Source organism: Vicia villosa, unplaced genomic scaffold (genome assembly GCF_029867415.1).
Source record: "Vicia villosa cultivar HV-30 ecotype Madison, WI unplaced genomic scaffold, Vvil1.0 ctg.001102F_1_1, whole genome shotgun sequence".
NCBI classification, from domain to species: domain Eukaryota; kingdom Viridiplantae; phylum Streptophyta; class Magnoliopsida; order Fabales; family Fabaceae; genus Vicia; species Vicia villosa.
This window is the reverse complement of record NW_026705480.1, coordinates 294,957-315,766: the sequence shown is the minus strand read 5'-3', so window position 1 is coordinate 315,766 and position 20,810 is coordinate 294,957.

The window sequence follows — 20,810 nt, the reverse complement described above, 5'->3', positions numbered from 1 at the left end:
CCATGGGATAGAGGAAAACTGATGAATAGAAATAATTTGCGACTGGACTTAACAATTTCTCTTCTCTGTTTACACCTTCAAAAACACGGTCTAGTGCTGATTGTCTTTCCATTACAGAGCCGTCACTTGAAATTTGGATTCAAACTAGGGTTACAAAGTTCTTTTCCTCTTCTTTTGTTAAATGGGCCGGGTTTTTTTAGCCTTTAAAAGAAGAAAAATGTTTGGAAATTTATTTTGGGTTTCTACTCATTATGTCTTTCAGTCCATTAATTTCAATTGCAACACTATCTGCCACCTAAGCCTACTACTGCACAAAATAGTACGTGCATCACTTTTAATGTCTCTCTTGGGGAAAAAAACATCACATGCTCATTTTCTTTCTCATAGATGACCGTTTAGTCCAAATATTATTTTTCATTTCTTCAAGGTGAACAAATGCTGGGCTTAATATCATGGAGTTAAAGTTTTGGTTTCTTGAAGACATTATCTATTTTGAGGCTATTTTAGAACCTTGAGGAAAAGGATCAAGTGAACCCGACGGCAATGATAAAGAGTTTAATAGAATAATTTATTATTAGTTAATTAGTATTTTGATGTATTAGATGATATAATGATTTCTAGAATATTCTTAAGACGTTATGGGCTTTTAATAGTTTTTGGACTTTTAGTTATTTATCCATTAAGAGTATTATATATGTAGTGTCTTTGACACATTTTAGAATATCAAAGAAATGAAATGAAGTTTAATTTTCATAGCTTAGTTTTATCTTTCTCTTTTATTTTATAGCTTTTCCTTAGTTTGCTGAACCTTCTATCAATGGTGCTTTCATCTATTGTTCCCATGGCCCCTCCCAAACCTCCTAACCCTTCTTCTAAAGAAATCATTGAAGAAGTTGTCCAAACAGCTGTGCAAACAGCCCATCTGCATCTTCATAATGCAATGCAAGAACAGCAACACATGCTTGATGACCAATTGGGATTAGTAACTTCAGATCTGCATCAACAAGTTGGACAGCTCAACACTCGTTTGGATAAAGAAAAACAGATCGGAGACAATCGTTTTGATTCATTAATGTCTATTTTAACCAAACTGGTTGCTGATAGAGAGTCCCAATCTGGTGTTTCTGCCCTCATAGCAGCATCTGCACATACTGCAGCGCCATCCCCTTCTTACTTAGGTACAACTAAACACCCTTCTTCCTTACCCATTACTTCAGCTACTGTTCCACACACTACAACTTCTGTCTACACCCCCTCGATTTTCCACCATTTTTACACAAGCCACAGTACCACCCACAACTTCCACACCAATCAGATTGCAATCTCAACACACACAATCATCACCCTTCATTCCGTATATACCCTCCTTTTCGTCTTTTACACCTACCCCAACCTATTCCATTCCCTTTACCACACCTGGTTTTTCACCCTCCCAAACTACCCCCATGTCTTTTAACCAACATATTCCTTTTAACCCAAGCCCCCAACCAGCCCCATTACCACCATTTCATACCCCTAAATTAGAACTTGCAATGTTTGATGGATCTAACCCCTTGGAGTGGTTATTCCAAGCAGAACTATTTTTTGAGTTTTATAATTTACCTCCTGCCAATCGTCTTTCTATGATGTCCTTTTACATGAAAGGGGAAGCCTTGTGTTGGTTTAAATGGATGCATTAACATAATGAATTAAAAGATTGGGCTTCTTTTACTAGAGACTTGGATCTGCGTTTTGGGCCTTCTACTTATGCTAATCATCAAGCAGAATTATTCAAGTTAAAACAAACAGGATCTATTATAGAGTATCAAGCTAGGTTTGAAAAACTTGGCAACCAAGTGGTTGGATTATCTCAAGAGGCCTTTCTTAATTGTTTTATTTCTGGTTTAGTACCGGATATTCAGAGTGAATTAGCCATTCATAAACCTGTGTCTATTTCACAAGCTATTGGACTTGCCAAACTAATTGAGTCAAAACTTGCTGATGTTAAACCAAAAGCCCAAAAACCTTTTTCCCACATATTTATATTTATGATACTTGTTCAAAGTTGTTTAAATGAAGTTGATATTGAATAAATAGTCCGTGTAATTAACTAAGTAATGTTCATACAATTATCTATTGAGAGCTCATTGTGAATAACCCAAAGTTCTGCGTGGAGTATATTTGAAGAATTTGAAATGAAATCAGAGAAGCCAATTACCAATTCACAATTGAGGTGCAAAAGGTACTGTACTGCCAAAGGAAGTATGAGTTTGTGTGTCACTATAATTTCCATCTACATTGATAGTAGTGCAAGAGTAATTAAGGGAGTTTCACTTGATGAAACATTTTTTCTGTGTGTCCTGTTTGAGGTTTAATTAAGCAAGTTTGGAAAAAATATTTTATGGAGTAGGATAGTATATACCTAAGGATAGTTTTATGTGATATATAACTATAATTGCTGTTTTTCCAAGCCCACGAGATTTTCCTGAAAAGAGGTTATGATGGGTACCATGTAACTTGTTTTTTTTATCGAAATATTTATATCCTGGGTCAAAAAGAAACCAAGATGTTTATACCCAAGGTACAAGCAAAGGTTTATAAAATATATACGGTTACAAACACAATGAAGGAAAGTTTCATCTTCTAGGTAACATTTAGAGCATATAGTTAAGGGGGTCATGCCGCGATTGTGAGGGAGAGAGTGTAACGCCCCATTTTTATCATATTTATTTTTATATTTAAAAATAAGGGATGTGGTATGTTATGTGTGTTGTGATGTGAGGTGTGGGGTAGAAGACCCTAGAATGAGGTAGTTGTGACGCGAGGTTAAGGATAGAGGTAGAAATATAGTTATATTTGTATTTTTGGGATTATTAGTATTATTGTTATTTTAATAGTATTAATAATAGATTTAACAATTAAATAACTAATAAAAAATAAGGAAAAGTAAGATGGGATTATCATATTAGAGGTCTAAGGGTTAATATTGGGAAAACAAGGAAGAGGGAATGACAATTGTTGAATCTATCGTGAAATCGGAGAAAGGAGAGAAGAGGTGGCTAGGGCTCGGGAGAGGAAGAATTCTCATAGCTAAGGTTGAAGCTTTTGCAAGAATACTAAGGTAAGGGTGGGGCTCCAGCCTTCAAATGGGTGGTATAATTGTAGGTATGTAGGGATTTATCATAGGTTGGGTTTTGATGAAATCGTTATTAGAAGTTTGTTAATTGTGATTGAAATTGATGTAATGATGTTGTTGTGTTTTGGTATATGTGTATGTGCAATAAACTGAATATAGATGTTGTTGTGAACCTGTAAAAATGAGGATTTATCAATTATGTAGAGTGGCTGAGAGTTAGAGGAAATTAGGTTGGAAAGATGCTGTCAAAAACAGAGATTTTTGGTTCTGGTTACGCTGTAACCGGGTAGCAGCCCTGTTGTAACCGGTTACAGCGTTGTAAAATAGGCAAAATTGGGCATTTTTAGGTTCTGTAACCGGATAACAGCCATGCTGTAACCGGTTACAGCTGAACGTAACAAATAACGAATGCAGTGACGGTGATGTGTAACCGGGTAACAGCCCTACTGTAACCCGTTACACCTGACAATTTTCATAAAAGCTTAATTTTGTAAAACTCATAACTTTTGATTCGTAAGCCCGATTTAGGTGTCGTTTTGACCGTAGCGAAGCTAAAATTATTTCCTAACTGATGGAATTGAGTTAATAACCTTTGGAGAAATATTGTAAAAATTTGCAGTTCAGTGTTTGTTATAAACTAATATTTAAGAATATCGAGATGAGTATTTGATGTGATTTTGTTGACTGATGTGTGTAAACGATGAATGAAATTTTGTTGTATTATGATATTCCTGTGTGGTGATAATAATTGTTGTTCGCCTTGATCGGTAAATTGCTGAAGGCTTATGCCTTGATGTTTCATAATGATGTTGTTGCTGGCCTTGATTGGAAATTGTTGAAGGCTTATGCCTTGTTATTTCATAATGATGATGGTCTGGAATTAATGGCATAATTTTTGAAGGATTATGCCTTGTTATTGCATATTTATGTTGTTGCACGTAGATGTCGCATACATTGTATTGTTGAAGGCTTATGCCTTGTTGTTGGCCTAGAATGGCAAAATGTTGAGGGCTTATGCCCTGTTGTTGAAGGCTTATGCCTTGTTATTGCCCAGCATTGGCATTTTTTGAGAGGGCTTATTGATGTGGGTCTGGGTGAAAAATCTCGAACCCAACGGATGTGGACGTGGGTGTTATTTTGTCACCCGAATAGTCTTTGGGTTCGGGTTGTGATTTCGGGTGCGGGTTTGGATAGTGTGAAACCTGTAACACCCTTCTAACCCCGCGGCAATTTAAACAAATAATCAGAGTGAAAACATACACACAAGGGTGTCACAATTATTTAAAATAAATAAACCAATCATGGTCAAAATCATGCTTCATTAGGAAACGGTTCACCAAAACGTAATTGTAATACGGTGAACTGACTTTTATAACGAAAAATGTACGGTTAAGCATGAGTCGCCACCGACTTTTATTTTATCCAAATATTATAAAGGCTAAAAGAATAGATAAAGACCTTTTGAAAAGATTTTGAGTTCGGGGGGTAATTTATGCAAAGGGAAGGTGTAAGGCACCATTTGCATCCATGGTTATCCATGGGCTCTTAATTGCTTTGCTCTTTGATTTCAGAAATGTAGAAGAAGTGAATACGGACTTTAGCTCGTAAATGAGCGTAGCCATTTTGAAGGTTTATGAGAAAGAATATGAAAATGTTTTTAGCCAGAGCAAGGCAATTAGGGGCAATTACCTTAATAATGTAGAAAATAGTTCTTTTAGCCTTTCAGGGTGAAAGGGTCTATCCATGCCATAAGAGGGCAGGAAGCCTTTCATTTGGAGGTTGAAGGGTCATCGCATTGTCGTTCGCCACAAGACTGACCCATGCTATAGAGAGGCAGGTATTCTAATGGAAGGACCAGAATAGCCTCTTTCGTAGGCAACCAGAGAATACCTCAGCCTTTTTCGTAGGCAACTTTTGAGGGTCGAAGTCATATTCGTGTACCGACAGCAGCATCATTTTAGGGACTTGTGACTTTTATTTGTATCGAGGCAACATGACTGAGGTATCCTCGTATTCGAGGGACATGGCTATTCTGCAAAAAAACACAAGGCAACAAGGCAACATGCAACAGAGAGGTTACCCCAAAAGTGTGCGTGGGTGCAAAAATCACGTGATTATATTCAGATATTTATCTTATAGTTAGTGATTCTAATTCAATTAACAAGTTGCACTCCCTAAAATTACTAACCATAACAATTAATATTAACAGTAATAATGGGGGAAGGGAAATTGCAACCAGCGGAGGAGAGGGGAATTGAAACCAGCAGGATAAAACAGATTAATAAGTTTAACACAAGTAATAATTGAGATCAGGGTTTAGGGTTACCGATATTCGACGCTTTGGCAATTGACAAACCCTGAAAAAGTGGGAAAAATAGCAATCAAAAATAGGGTGAGTGCATTATCGGTTCGGAGGCAAACGAAGCTAACCACAATCAATAAAAGTAAAAATACAAGAAAAGGGTAAAGATACTTAGCTTCGATTGATGAAGGTTGATGGTCGGGGTTGCCTGAAGCATTGACTCTGAACATCTGGGAATTAGCAGGAAGATAATAGGAAGTGAGTGTATGGACAATTCATTGGCATTTAAGAATAAATCCTAATTTAATCTATGAAGCATAAATTAAAAGTAAAATAATATTTAAATAAATAAATGAAATAAAGATTGAAACTTAGCTTTTTGATTGGTATAGCGCGTAGTCGGAGGATGCTGGAGTAACCCTGAAAATTGGGCATAAAAGAAGAGAAATGTGATGAAGAAATTCAATGTTTAATTACCAAACCTAAAACCTGGGGGTGTAATTGAGTGTGATGACTTTTGAAGGTCTATGGTGTGTTGCATTCTCTGAATCCTTAGATTTGGAATTAGCGAGATTAGTGGAGGAGATTGAGGATCAATTTGCGAATATCCACGAGAGATAAATAGCTCGAATGTACCGAGTGTGGATTGCTCGCGGAAAAATGCTGCGTTGTTATTACGGATCTTGTGGTACTGATGCGGAGGCCGCGATTTGGATTACGGTGGAGGGTGTTGAGTTCGATGTCGCCGGATCGGACGATTGCGGTGGTGGATGTTTTGCTGACGTCGGTGTGGCTTTTCGCGGTGGATTTGAACGGAGATGATGGGCTACACCGTTGAAGGCCTGGTTTCGTCGTGTTGGTGGTAGATGTGTGGTTTTGACTCGCTGTGGTTGCGGTGCTGCATATGGAGCGTGGACGGGAGCGGATCGGAGGAGAAGCCGATGATGGCCGGCGGTGGTTATGGATGAAGAGTGGTCCGATCTGAAAAAGATAATAAATATACCAGTCGTATTGTTAGTTTGTGAGTCATTATTCTTGTAAGTTTGCAGCTTGATGTATTGTTGGATTTGTTGTTGTTGTAATTTTGAGTTTGTAATGATTCTACCTGCAAAACAAAAAAAAAACAAAACAAACAAAAAAAAATGTACAAGTTAACTTTGTTAGAATTATTTGAATATGTATCAGGTGGTTTCTCTGCTGAGCTTTGAGCTGTAGTGAGGATTTTTGAATAGTGTTCAAGGTTGAATCAAAGGTGGTGGTAATGGTTCGTCTTGTTATGGTGATCTTCGCGAACGGTTTTGCGGTGTGGGATAGTCATGCGACTGATAGAAAAGTTAATAGGGTCGGTAGTGTAGGCTAAGAATTGTTCATGTGAATCCGAAAATAAGGATTAGAAAGTTCTCTATTTATAATATACAAAATTAGGTTAAATCTAATGGACCATAAAAATGACCAAAAGTCCAAAAAGAGGAATTATCTTTAATTGAGTTTTTATGACTATATTTAACTAATAATAAAAAAAACCTAAACTAAATAACAAAAGATGTAGAAATTAAAATCTTTCTATTTAATTTTTTTTTTATAAAAAAAGTGAAAAAAAACTATGAAAATAAATTGTAAATAATAAAAACAATTTTTTTTTGTGATTTTAAGGAAAATTAATTTAAAACAGAAATTAAGTTAGTAACAAATAAAATAATTAAATTAAAAGAAAAAAAAACTGTTAGTAGTGGGACTCAAACACGGGACCTCGCGCTATTGTAGCTTTCACGCTCAAATTCTTACCAAGTGTGCCAATTCATTTATTCGAAATAAAATGGCGTTTGTAAATATATGAGGGCAAATTTTGGGGTATGACAGCTGCCCCTGTTCAATTTTCTTAAACCTGAAGATGTAGAGTGGTTTGTATGCCAATCGGTATCTGAAGGTGGAAGATGATTGAACACTAGAATACCAAGAAATTTGCCCTTGCTGAAGTAGGGACCTTTGTCGGAGATGGGCTTGAAGATGCCATCCAGTAAATCATGCATCAGATTATGTTTGGAGTGTTTGAGAAGTAGTTGTTTGAGTGTTGATCGTTACGGAACTGCTTTTAGATTTTGAAAAGTTGATTATTTAAGGAATCGTCTGAGATATCGACTTAAATCTGTAGGTAGATTGTTAAGGAACCGTCCAAGGCATCGACTTAACTCTGAAGGTGGATCATTAAGGAACCGTCCAAGGTATCGACTTAACTCCAAAGGTAGATCATTAAGGAACCGTCCAAGGTATCGACTTAGATCTAAAGGCAGATTGTTAAGGAACCGTCCAAGGTATCGACTTAACTCTGAAGGTGGATCATTAAGGAACCGTCCAAGGTATCGACTTAACTCCAAAGGTAGATCATTAAGGAACCGTCCAAGGTATCGACTTAGATCTGAAGGTAGATTGTTAAGGAACCGTCCAAGGTATCGACTTAACTCTGAAGGTGGATCATTAAGGAACCGTCCAAGGTATCGACTTAACTCCAAAGGTAGATCATTAAGGAACCGTCCAAGGTATCGACTTAGATCTGAAGGTAGATTGTTAAGGAACCGTCCAAGGTATCGACTTAACTCTGAAGGTGGATCATTAAGGAACCGTCCAAGGTATCGACTTAACTCCAAAGGCAGATCATTAAGGAACCGTCCAAGGTATCGACTTAGATCTGAAGGTAGATAATGTTTATTTGACTGCAGCAGTAACCTGAAAAAGGTAAAGTTAGTTTTTTATGCCATGTCATGATGCATGTAATGCGTTTATGTAACGGGATTCTCAAAATAAATGAGAACCTCGCATGTTATGTATGCACTTGTCGCGATGCTTTATGTATTATGTATGAACGTGTATGCAATTGTATGAATATGTTTATGACATGTGATATGTGAAGATGATTTATATTGTCTTGATTGAGAAAATAAATCTCTGTATCCTTGTGGTTTTATTGTCCAATCTTGTCTTGAAGATGCTTAACTGGGGATTTATGGTTTCAGCTTGGGGATGATTAGTAGTTTGATGTACCCTGATTTAGAGATATTAATAAACCATGTTGGAGAAGAGCAACATGTTGGATTACCGGTAGTGTTGAAGATGTAAGCTCTGTTGGGGAGCCATGTCTTTGTCGGGACGAGTATGTTTGAAGATATCTTAATGATTACTCTGTGGGGATATGATCTTATGACCGTGGCTCTGTGGAGAGATGTGGGTGTCTTGAAAGTTGCCCCCAGTATCATAGTAACTTACTACTTGATTCAGGGCACGCCACTGAGTATTGATCAAGACGTTGAACTGGACTTGCATAGATTTGCCCCAATTAGCAGGAACTCTTGGAAAGATTCGCCTTGCGAGGATTTTATGAGATGTTTACTATAGGCGATATGCCCCCAGTAATCATAGGCTCATGACAATGTCTCGCGTTGATTGGGGAGTAGCTTTAGATATACTTGGATGCATGCCCCTGATTGTTCGAGCATCCATGAGAGATTCTCGGAATCTTGACTTGATTGCCCCAGATTGATTGGACAAAACATGTCATGCCCCTTGTATACGTAAGAGACATGGCTTCTTGGAGTAATTTTGTTTGTCGGGATAACCTTCAGTCATTAGCCATACCCTGTGCAAGTTTATTCTGATGCTAACATTTTGAAATTATGTAGCAGAATATGTTTAATAATGAATTCATGAGATGCAATGCATACGTCTGTCTTGAGTTTTTGAAAAACATTAAAACTAGAGATGTAAAAACATGACATTTGTAAGAACATGATATTTATAACAACGTGCCGTTTGTAAAAACGTGACATCAACTTGGCATTTATGGTAAACCTTAAGGAGTCAGGATACCCTTTTGGTGACAGTATGATTTTGAACTAACCATGCTTCAATTAGGACTTTCAAGGGTTGTAACGTGGCTTGGTTCACGGTTTAAGAAACAAAGGATAAATGCTCAAAATTTGATTGTACCCGCCCCTCTTCGTGATGATCTTCAATCCTAAGCTCAGTTGATTCAGCTTATGCATTCAGGTTCCAAGAGACTTTTGGATTTGTACCTTTGATAATGATGATGGTTCACAAGCGGAGAGAACTTTTGAGATGGAAGTCACTTCTTCCTTTTGGTAGTCACAACTTTGAGTTGTTCAAGAATTTATTGACTTCTTTTTTTCATCTTTTTGATATCCCTAACTTTTGCCTGAACTATCTCTTTTGAGCTTACAGTCAGCGGGACGCCTTGATTTTTGCCTAAGTCTTCTTTTTGATTTTTGACTTAGCAGGCTTTTCTTTGTATATATGTTTCTTCCATTTTTTTCCTTTTTGAAAGATATTGACTGCCTTGTTTGATGATTGATGAACCGTCATTGTCTTTTGATTGACATCTCCAACACTTCTTTGATGTGTGCGGATGAACGCTTGTGATTGAAACCTTTGTTGAAAGGTGTACTGAATGATTCTCTTAAAATAGAATGCACAACCAAATTAACTGAGAACTACCCTGCCCCAGGTCACGATCAAGGGTTTTAATTAGCACAAGAAAGAAACTTCTACTTCTTAGGCTCAAAGGGGTTAACGAGGGATTAACATCCTTATATCTCCACTGTTTAGGAATTGAAACAATGCCTGTACATCGTCAACATAGTCCGTTCAAAAGCATACTGTATAAGGTTGTGGTATCGTTTTCGTCATCCTCCCTCAAAAGGTATACAACTTTAGCAGGAGTTGAATATCACACAACATATGCAAAGTAAAGACATAATTTAAAATGAGTGATAGCGAAATAATTAATTCAAGACAAACATATGCAATGCACTGATGATGATTATTAAAATATATAATTTCTATCATAATTCGAATGTTTAAACAAACAGAATAGAAATTGCAAATGAAAGTAAAACTAATGATTAAAAGTTCATCCACTTCAGACATTAGTTAGTCTTGTCGTGACTAGGCATAGGAGCGGTGATCACCACAGGAGTTCTCGGATGGTTGAATTCAATTTCTCCAGCATCGATCATGTCTTGAATCTTGTTTTTCAATGACCAGCAACTATTTGTATCATGACCAGGACTATCAGAGTGATATGCACATCTCACATTAGGATTATAGCTACGAGCAGAAGTACTAGGATTCTTAGGGGGATCCTTTAAAGTGATCAACTGCGACTTCAGTAGGTGTTGTAATGATTGAGCCAATGACATATTGATCTTTGTGAATTGACGCTTAGGTACATATGACTTGCGTCTTTGTTGCGGAACTGGTGTAGAGATCAAAATTGTCCCCACATATTGGTTTTGTTCATTGCGACCTTTCTGATTGTGCTCAGCATTAGTCAAGTGAGGTTCTTCAGATGAGTTGAAGGCAATGATCTTTTCATCAATTAATTCTTGAATCTTGTGCTTTAATTGCCAACAATCCTTTGTATCATGATGAGGACTATTCGAATGATAAGCACATCTCGCATGGTACTTATACCCAGGAGTGGGGTTGGTAGGAAATGAATATGGAGGTAGTAGAGTTATCAAATTCTGATTGAGCAGTTGTTGGAGAACTTGAGACAACGGTATACGTAATGGAGTAAATGACCGCTTAGGCTTGGATCTCTAATTATCTTGACCACCTTGATGCTTATATTGATTCTTCTCTTTCTCTATCAAAAGTGCCTTCAATTCTTCTTGCCCTTGGCCAAGTGAAAATTATTTTCTGGAACTGGTTATTCTGAGCCAGAAGATTTTTGACTGATTGCTCGAGATTCATGATGCTGAAATAAACAGCGAGGAGGTGAGAAACCTGTGGTAAGAAACCTGTTATGCGATGTTATGAATGCAAATGCAATACTTTCAAGGATCTTTAGGCATTTAGTTAGCAACATTAGAAAATGATTTGACCGCGTCCTTATTTGAAGAAATCTGAACTTTGTCTCTGAACGTCTTTCTTTGAGAATCAAGCTCACCATATCGAGTGGGTCATCGCCTCTGATTCGGGACACTTCTGAATTTGAAGATACATGGCTAGAGGAAAATAAATCCTCTTGCCCCTTGATAGGTACTGAGTCTTTGAATTGGAAGGCATGCGGCTTGAGGAAGATAAATCCTCTTGCCCCTTGATTAGGAATTCAATCCTTGATAAGAGCACCTGAAATAGTGCGCCCTAAATCCCTAAGATCCTTGAAAGGGTCAGTTAAATCATGTTATGCTTATGATGTCATGATGTCATGAAGTTATGCAAATGCAGTTCATTAGGCATAGTGTGGGGTAGTTAGGACAAACAAGTCCTTTTAACAAAACCTGCAAGGAAACGAAAGTTAGTAGCAAACACAAACAAGTCACGCAAGTCACACAAGTCACACAATTTTGCCTTATGGTTAGGCTTGCACGTGGTCAAAAGGTATGTACCCTCCTCCTGAAGTTTAGTTGGTTCAAACCTTTCCTATATAAAGATCGGGTTCTAGGGAGCTCATATCATTGACCTTTCTCGAAGGCGCTTATCTCAGATCGGCAATCGAATCACCAACCGAAAAGGTCCTGAAAGTCCAGTCCATATGAGTGTAGCTTCGAGTATCAACCAACTTCAGTTGGAACCAAAGTCAGCCATCTCGCTACTTTCTAATAGGCTAAAGTCAAGTTCGACTAAGGTTCTAAGGGCAAATTAGTGCTTAATGACACCACGCGGCAGCCAAGCATTTCCTCAGGTCGGATCCCAAGGAACACCAGGACAAACCAATGTGTCACACTAACGATGGCCATCAGATCAACCACATCAGTATACGCTGTACAGTCTCCTTGATCTCATGCCATATACCTAAGGTACTCAGATCCGGGTTAGGATCTTTCACACATCAAGATACCCAAAACAGCCCTGCAAAAATAAAGCAAGCAAAGCAAACAATAGAAAACATTTAAGGTGAATCCTAAACTTTTAAGGTAACCCCTCTTTTATCGAAATTAATCCCCAGCAGAGTCGCCAGTTCTGTAATACGGTGAACTGACTTTTATATCGAAAAATGTACGGTTAAGCATGAGTCTCCACCGACTTTTATTTTATCCAAATATTAGAAAGGCTAAAAGAACAGAAAAAGACCTTTTGAAAAGATTTTGAGTTCGGGGGGTAATTTATGCAAAGGGAAGGTGTAAGGCACAATTTGCATCCATGGTTATCCATGGGCTTTTAATTGCTTTGCTCTTTGATTTCAGAAATGTAGAAGAAGTGAATACGGACTTTAGCTCGTAAATGAGCGTAGCCATTTTGAAGGTTTATGAGAAAGAATATGAAAATGTTTTTAGCCAGAGCAAGGCAATTAGGGGCAATTACCTTAATAATGTAGAAAATAGTTCTTTTAGCCTTTCAGGGTGAAAGGGTCTATCCATGCCATAAGAGGGCAGGAAGCCTTTCATTTGGAGGTTGAAGGGTCATCGCATTGTCGTTCGCCACAAGACTGACCCAAGCTATAGAGAGGCAGGTAGTCTAATGGAAGGACCAGAATAGCCTCTTTCGTAGGCAACCAGAGAATACCTCAGCCTTTTTCGTAGGCAACTTTCGAGGGTCGAAGTCATATTCGTGTACCGATAGCAGCATCATTTTAGGGACTTGTGACTTTTATTTGTATCGAGGCAACATGGCTGAGGTATCCTCGTATTCGAGAGACATGGCTATTCTGCAAAAAAACACAAGGCAACAAGGCAACAGGCAACAGAGAGGTTACCCCAAAAGTGTGCGTGGGTGCAAAAATCACGTGATTATATTCAGATATTTATCTTATAGTTAGTGATTCTAATTCAATTAACAAGTTGCACTCCCTAAAATTACTAACCATAACAATTAATATTAACAGTAATAATGGGGGAAGGGAAATTGCAACCAGCGGAGGAGAGGGGAATTGAAACCAGCGGGATAAAACAGATTAATAAGTTTAACACAAGTAATAATTGAGATCAGGGTTTAGGGTTACCGATATTCGACGCTTTGGCAATTGACAAACCCTGAAAAAGTGGGAAAAATAGCAATCAAAAATAGGGTGAGTGCATTATCGGTTCGAAGGCAAACGAAGCTAACCACAATCAATAAAAGTAAAAATACAGGAAAAGGGTAAAGATACTTAGCTTCGATTGATGAAGGTTGATGGTCGGGGTTGCCTGAAGCATTGACTCTGAACATCTGGGAATTAGCAGGAAGATAATAGGAAGTGAGTGTATGGACAATTCATTGGCATTTAAGAATAAATCCTAATTTAATCTATGAAGCATAAATTAAAATTAAAATAATATTTAAATAAATAAATGAAATAAAGATTGAAACTTAGCTTTTTGATTGGTATAGCGCGTAGTCGGAGGATGCTGGAGTAACCCTGAAAATTGGGCATAAAAGAAGAGAAATGTGATGAAGAAATTCAATGTTTAATTACCAAACCTAAAACCTGGGGGTGTAATTGAGTGTGATGACTTTTGAAGGTCTATGGTGTGTTGCATTCTCTGAATCCTTAGATTTGGAATTAGCGAGATTAGTGGAGGAGATTGAGGATCAATTTGCGAATATCCACGAGAGATAAATAGCTCGAATGTACCGAGTGTGGATTGCTCGCGGACAAATGTTGCGTTGTTATTACGGATCTTGCGGTACTGATGCGGAGGCCGCGATTTGGATTACGGCGGAGGGTGTTGAGTTCGATGTCGCCGGATCGGACGATTGCGGTGGTGGATGTTTTGCTGACGTCGGTGTGGCTTTTCGCGGTGGATCTGAACGGAGATGATGGGCTACACCGTTGAAGGCATGGTTTCGTCGTGTTGGTGGTAGATGTGTGGTTTTGACTCGCTGTGGTTGCGGTGCTGCATATGGAGCGTGGACAAGAGCGGATCGGAGGAGAAACCGATGATGGTCGGCGGTGGTTATGGATGAAGAGTGGTCCGATCTGAAAAAGATAATAAATATACCAGTCATATTGTTAGTTTGTGAGTCATTATTCTTGTAAGTTTGCAGCTTGATGTATTGTTGGATTTGTTGTTGTTGTAATTTTGAGTTTGTAATGATTCTACCTGCAAAACAAAAAAAAAACAAAACAAACAAAAAAAAATGTACAAGTTAACTTTGTTAGAATTATTTGAATATGTATCAGGTGGTTTCTCTGCTGAGCTTTGAGCTGTAGTGAGGATTTTTGAATAGTGTTCAAGGTTGAATCAAAGGTGGTGGTAATGGTTCGTCTTGTTATGGTGATCTTCGCGAACGGTTTTGCGGTGTGGGATAGTCATGCGACTGATAGAAAAGTTAATAGGGTCGGTAGTGTAGGCTAAGAATTGTTCATGTGAATCCGAAAATAAGGATTAGAAAGTTCTCTATTTATAATATACAAAATTAGGTTAAACCTAATGGACCATAAAAATGACCAAAAGTCCAAAAAGAGGAATTATCTTTAATTGAGTTTTTATGACTATATTTAACTAATAATAAAAAAAACCTAAACTAAATAACAAAAGATGTAGAAATTAAAATCTTTCTATTTAATTTTTTTATTTATAAAAAAAGTGAAAAAAACTATGAAAATAAATTGTAAATAATAAAAACAAATTTTTTTTGTGATTTTAAGGAAAATTAATTTAAAACAGAAATTAAGTTAGTAACAAATAAAATAATTAAATTAAAAGAAAAAAAACTGTTAGTAGTGGGACTCAAACACGGGACCTCGCGCTATTGTAGCTTTCACGCTCAAATTCTTACCAAGTGTGCCAATTCATTTATTCGGAATAAAATGGCATTTGTAAATATATGAGGGCAAATTTTGGGGTATGACAGTAATCATGTTTATTACAGCGGAATACGAAACATCATCAACTACAACCAAACAGAAATATAATCCAGCACCAATAAAATGGAATAATCTCATAAAACTCTAAAACTCTCGTTCCCCAGTGTTACAAGACCAGAGCATGACTGACACGACCCAACATAAATGGATAAACTCTACGAGTCATCCTCACCAAGCACTAATGCCGCTACTCCTCAATCTGAAAATGACAACATGTAAGGGTGAGTCTCATTCTCAATTAGTAAATATTATGCAATTCATAAATAACAAGCATCATAATATACCGTTCACCCAATTATACATATTCAGATTCACACAATAATGGATTACAATGCATAACACAAAAATCCATACAATCATGTTATGACGAAATGCAATGACACAACCGACACTATGCATGTGGTACCAATAAACCGTGGAATCAATCCACCTAACCGATCTACGCCTCCTCGAGATACGGCCCACCGACACAATTTCCGCACAATGGGAAATATGTCCACCAACGATCCAAAACATCACCGGGATCCAACATCAAATGCATATAAATGAAAGAAACACACATAACATACTTAAAACATCACCGAATCACGATGGACAGTTCATCTCAACACCACATCACCGAAATAGTATGTACATTTTTTCAACATCATTCAAACAGTCATGCATTCATCACAATCATAATAATAATCACAACCAATTCATCATCACATCAAACACATTGTCACACCTATCTCATATGCACACAATGTTCAATTCTCATCAAGTAATTAAATCGAGTTTTAAAAAAATAAAGTCGGCCACCGCCCACATTCATCATTTGTCATATAAAACATTTAATTACTTGCACAACGCTCAAAACAGCACTAAGAAATGATACACGGATCAAAAGATACGTTATTTTAAAGTTTTAGAAATATTCACACACAGCAAGGTTCGCTCAGTGAAGCAAGACAGAAGCGAATCCTTCAGACCTCCGCTCAATGGACCACTAGCGATGCCCAACAGAAACGAACTGCGTTGGGACCTCCGCTCAGCGGACCCCCCTCCGCTCAGCGGACCTGCGATTTCAGCAAACCCCAAGTCTGCGACAGACCCTGCGATTTCACACCCTTTTCACCCAAAAACGATTCCAAACATCACATACATGCATACAATTATCATATATTCAATTATACACCACAAAACACCATTTAAACGCATTATTAACCAAATAGTTCACACAATTATCATCAATTCAATCCAATTATAACAACCTAACCTAACAACCCCAATGTCTAATTGAATCAAACCATACATCAATCTACCTATTACCTAAGACCACATAAGTGTTAGAACAATATTTGTTCTGATCAATATTCTTAGTTTTGATGATAACAATGTATATGAATTTTGTATGAGATAATGTGGTACTCTAATACTATGCAGTTTCCATTTCAGGAATTATATAAAGAGTATGCACAAAATCAGCGCAAGAAGCACTGACTCAGAAAGTTCAGCAAGCAACATCAGAACATGGTCTGGCAAGACATCAGAAGATGGTCAAGCAGAATCAGAACATGGGTCTATGGAAGCATCAGAAGAACTTGAGATCAGAAGCAGAAGCTCTGAAGTTCTCATGGTATCACGCTCAGAAGCACTTCAAGGTCAGAAGACAAGAAGATGCTCTGCACCAAGCTGTTTGACTCTAATGATATTCAAACGTTGTTCACACAAACATCAGATCAGAAGCAAGTACTAGCTGGCAGGCTACGCTGACTGACAAAAGGAACGTTGAAAGCTATGAAAGGCAATGTCAGTAGACACAGCGAAATCAAGGCTCGAGGTAGTTGACAAAAGAGTGAAACATTAAATGCAATACTGTACGGAATACGCAAAGCATTAAATGCTCCCAACGGTCATCTTCTCAAACGCCTATAAATATGAAGTTCTGATGAGAAGCAAAGTTACGAATTCTGAAAACGATCTCTGAACCAACTTGCTGAAACGCTGTTCAAATCAAAAAGCTCTCAAACTTCATCATCAACCTCACTACATTGCTGTTGTAATACTTTAGTGAGATTAAGCTTAAACTTAAGAGAAAATCACAGTTGTGATAATAGCTTTATAAGAAGCATTGTAACTCTTAAAAGAATTTGTTTACATTAAGTTGTAAGAACTAGAGTGATCAGGTTGTTGATTAGTATACTCTAGAAAGTCTTAGAGGGTATCTAAGCAGGTTGTTCCTAGAGTGATCAGGTTGTGATCAATATACTCTAGAAGACTTAGAAGTTGCCTAAGTGGAAAACCATTGTAATCTCGTGTGATTAGTGGATTAAATCCTCAGGTGAGGTAAATCACTCCAAGGGGGTGGACTGGAGTAGTTTAGTTAACAACGAACCAGGATAAAAATCATTGTGCAAATTGTTTTTATCTTACAAGTTTTAAATCTACACTTATTCAAACCCCCCCCCCCCTTTTCTAAGTGTTTTTCTATCCTTCAATTGGCATCAGAGCGCCGGTTCTAAGGTGCAAGCACTTAACCGTGTTTAGAAAAGATTCAGGAAGAGAAAAACACTAAGTCAAGATGGTTGAGACTCCACCACCTACATCTACATCTGGCTCAGCTGAGCATTACAATGGAAATGGTAACAATGGTTATACTAGACCGCCAGTATTTAATGGTGAAAACTTTGAATATTGGAAAGATAAACTTGAAAGTTACTTCCTTGGTATAAATGGTGACTTATGGGATCTTCTGATGGATGGTTACAAACATCCAGTGAACGCTACTGGCGTAAGGCTTACAAGACAAGAAATGAATGATGATCAAAAGAAACTTTTCAAAAATCATCATAAATGTAGGACTGTTTTGCTGAATGCTATCTTTCATGCTGAGTATGAGAAGATATCTAACAGGGAAACTGCCTATGATATATATGATTCATTGAAAATGACCCATGAAGGAAATGCTCAAGTCAAGGAGACCAAAGCTCTTGCTCTAATCCAGAAATATGAAGCCTTCAAGATGGAGGACGATGAAAATATTGAGAAGATGTTTTCAAGATTTCAAACGCTAACTGCTGGATTAAGAGTTCTGGACAAAGGCTACACCAAGGCTGATCATGTAAAGAAGATCATCAGAAGCTTGCCCAGAAGATGGGGTCCAATGGTGAATGCATTCAAGATTACAAAGAATCTGAATGAGGTTTCTTTGGAAGAGCTAATCAGTGCCTTGAGAAGCCATGAGATAGAGCTGGATGCAAATGAGCCTCAGAAGAAAGGTAAGTCTGTTGCATTAAAATCTAATTATAAAAAATGCACTAACGCTTTTCAGGCTGAAGAAGTAGATTCTGAAGAATCAGAATCAGAAGAAGAAGATGAATTGTCCATGATCTCCAGAAGGGTAAACCATCTCTGGAAGAGCAAGCAAAGGAAGTTCAAGAGCTTCAGAAGTTCAAAGGAGCCTGAAAGAGGAGAATCTTTTGGAGGCAGAAGATCTGACAAGAAGAAGGTCATCTGCTATGAGTGCAATGAGCCTGGACACTTCAAGAATGAATGTCCAAAACATCAGAAGGAGAATCCCAAGAAGAAGTTTCATAAGAAGAAAGGTCTTATGGCAACATGGGATGATTCTGAATCTGAATCAGAATCAGACTCTGAAGGAGAGCAAGCAAACCTTGCACTAATGGCCACAGTGGATGATGGATCAGAATCTACATCAGAATCAGATTCTGAAGAGGTATTTTCTAAACTATCTAGAGAAGAGTTAGTTTCCAGTTTAACAGAACTTCTGGAACTCAAGGCTCATCTTAGTATCAAATACAAAAAGCTGAAAAAGCAATTTGAATTTGAAACTAAGAAGCTGGAAGTGGAAAATTCTGAACTGAAGGAAAAAGTTTTAAAATTATCCAAAGATATTGGATCTCCTTCTGAATCAAAAAAATCCATTCCTAGTCTCAATCATATTCTGAAAGAATATGACTCGAGCTTCAGAAAGTTCCTATCTAGAAGTATTGGCAGAAGTTATCTTGCTTCTATGATATATGGTGTTTCTGGAAACAAAAGGTTTGGTTTTGGATATGAGGGTGATACCTCACATAAATTTGAACCTGTTGATGATTTGAAAATCACATACAAGCCATTCTATGATCAGTTCAAATATGGCCACTCACATGATATTAGGCTCACTTCACATGCACAGAGTTTTCACACTACACACACCAAGAAGCATGTGACACAACCTAAAAGATATCATGCTGCCAAACCTAAAGAATATCATGCTATTCCTCCTGTTACTTATAATTATAAACCCAAGTTCAATCAGAACTTGAGGAAAACTAACAAGAAAGGACCCAAGAAATTGTGGGTACCTAAGGAGAAGATAATTTATGTTGCAGATATCCTTAGCAGCAAAGAAGACAAGGCACAAAATGTCATGGTACCTGGACTCTGGGTGCTCGCGACACATGACGGGAAGAAGGTCTATGTTCCAAGACCTGGTGCTTAAGTCTGGTGGAGAAGTCAAGTTTGGAGGAGATCAGAAGGGCAAGATTATTGGCTCTAGAACCATAAGTATTGGTAACTCTCCTTCCATAACTAATGTACTTCTTGTAGAAGGATTAACGCATAACTTATTGTCCATAAGTCAATTAAGTGACAATGGTTAAGACATAATCTTCAATCAAAAGTCTTGCAAGGCTGTAAGTCAGAAGGATGGCTCAATCCTATTTACAGGCAAGAGAAAGAACAACATTTATAAGATCGATCTTTCAGATCTTGAGAAGCAGAAGGTGACTTGCCTTATGTCTGTTTCTGAAGAGCAATGGGTCTGGCACAGAAGATTAGGACATGCTAGTTTGAGAAAGATTTCTCAGATTAACAAACTAAATCTGGTCAGAGAACTCCCAAATCTGAAATACAAATCAGATGCTCTTTGTGAAGCATGTCAAAAGGGCAAGTTCTCCAGACCTGCATTCAAATCTAAGAATGTTATCTCTTCCTCAAGGCCGTTAGAACTTCTGCACATTGATCTGTTTGGACCAGTCAAAACAGCATCTGTCAGAGGGAAGAAATACGGATTAGTCATCGTAGATGATTATAGCCGCTGGACATGGGTAAAGTTCTTAAAACACAAGGACGAGTCCCATTCAGTGTTCTTGAAATTCTGCACTCAGATTCAATCTGAGAAGGAGTGCAAAATCATAAAGGTCAGAAGTGATCATGGTGGTGAATTTAAGAAAAGATTCTTTGAGGAGTTCTTCAAAGAAAATGGTATTGCCCATGATTTCTCTTGCCCTAGAACTCCACAGCAAAATGGAGTTGTAGAGCGAAAGAATAGGACTCTACAAGAAATGGCCAGAACCATTATCAATGAAACCAATACGGTTAAGCACTTCTGGGCAGAAGCAATAAACACTGCATGTTATATTCAGAATAGAATCTCTATAAGACCTATTCTAAATAAGACTCCTTATGAATTGTGGAAGAACAAAAAGCCCAACATTTCATATTTTCATCCTTTTGGATGTGTTTGTTTCATTCTGAATACTAAAGATCATCTTGGTAAGTTTGATTCTAAGGCACAAAAATGTTTCCTTCTTGGATATTCT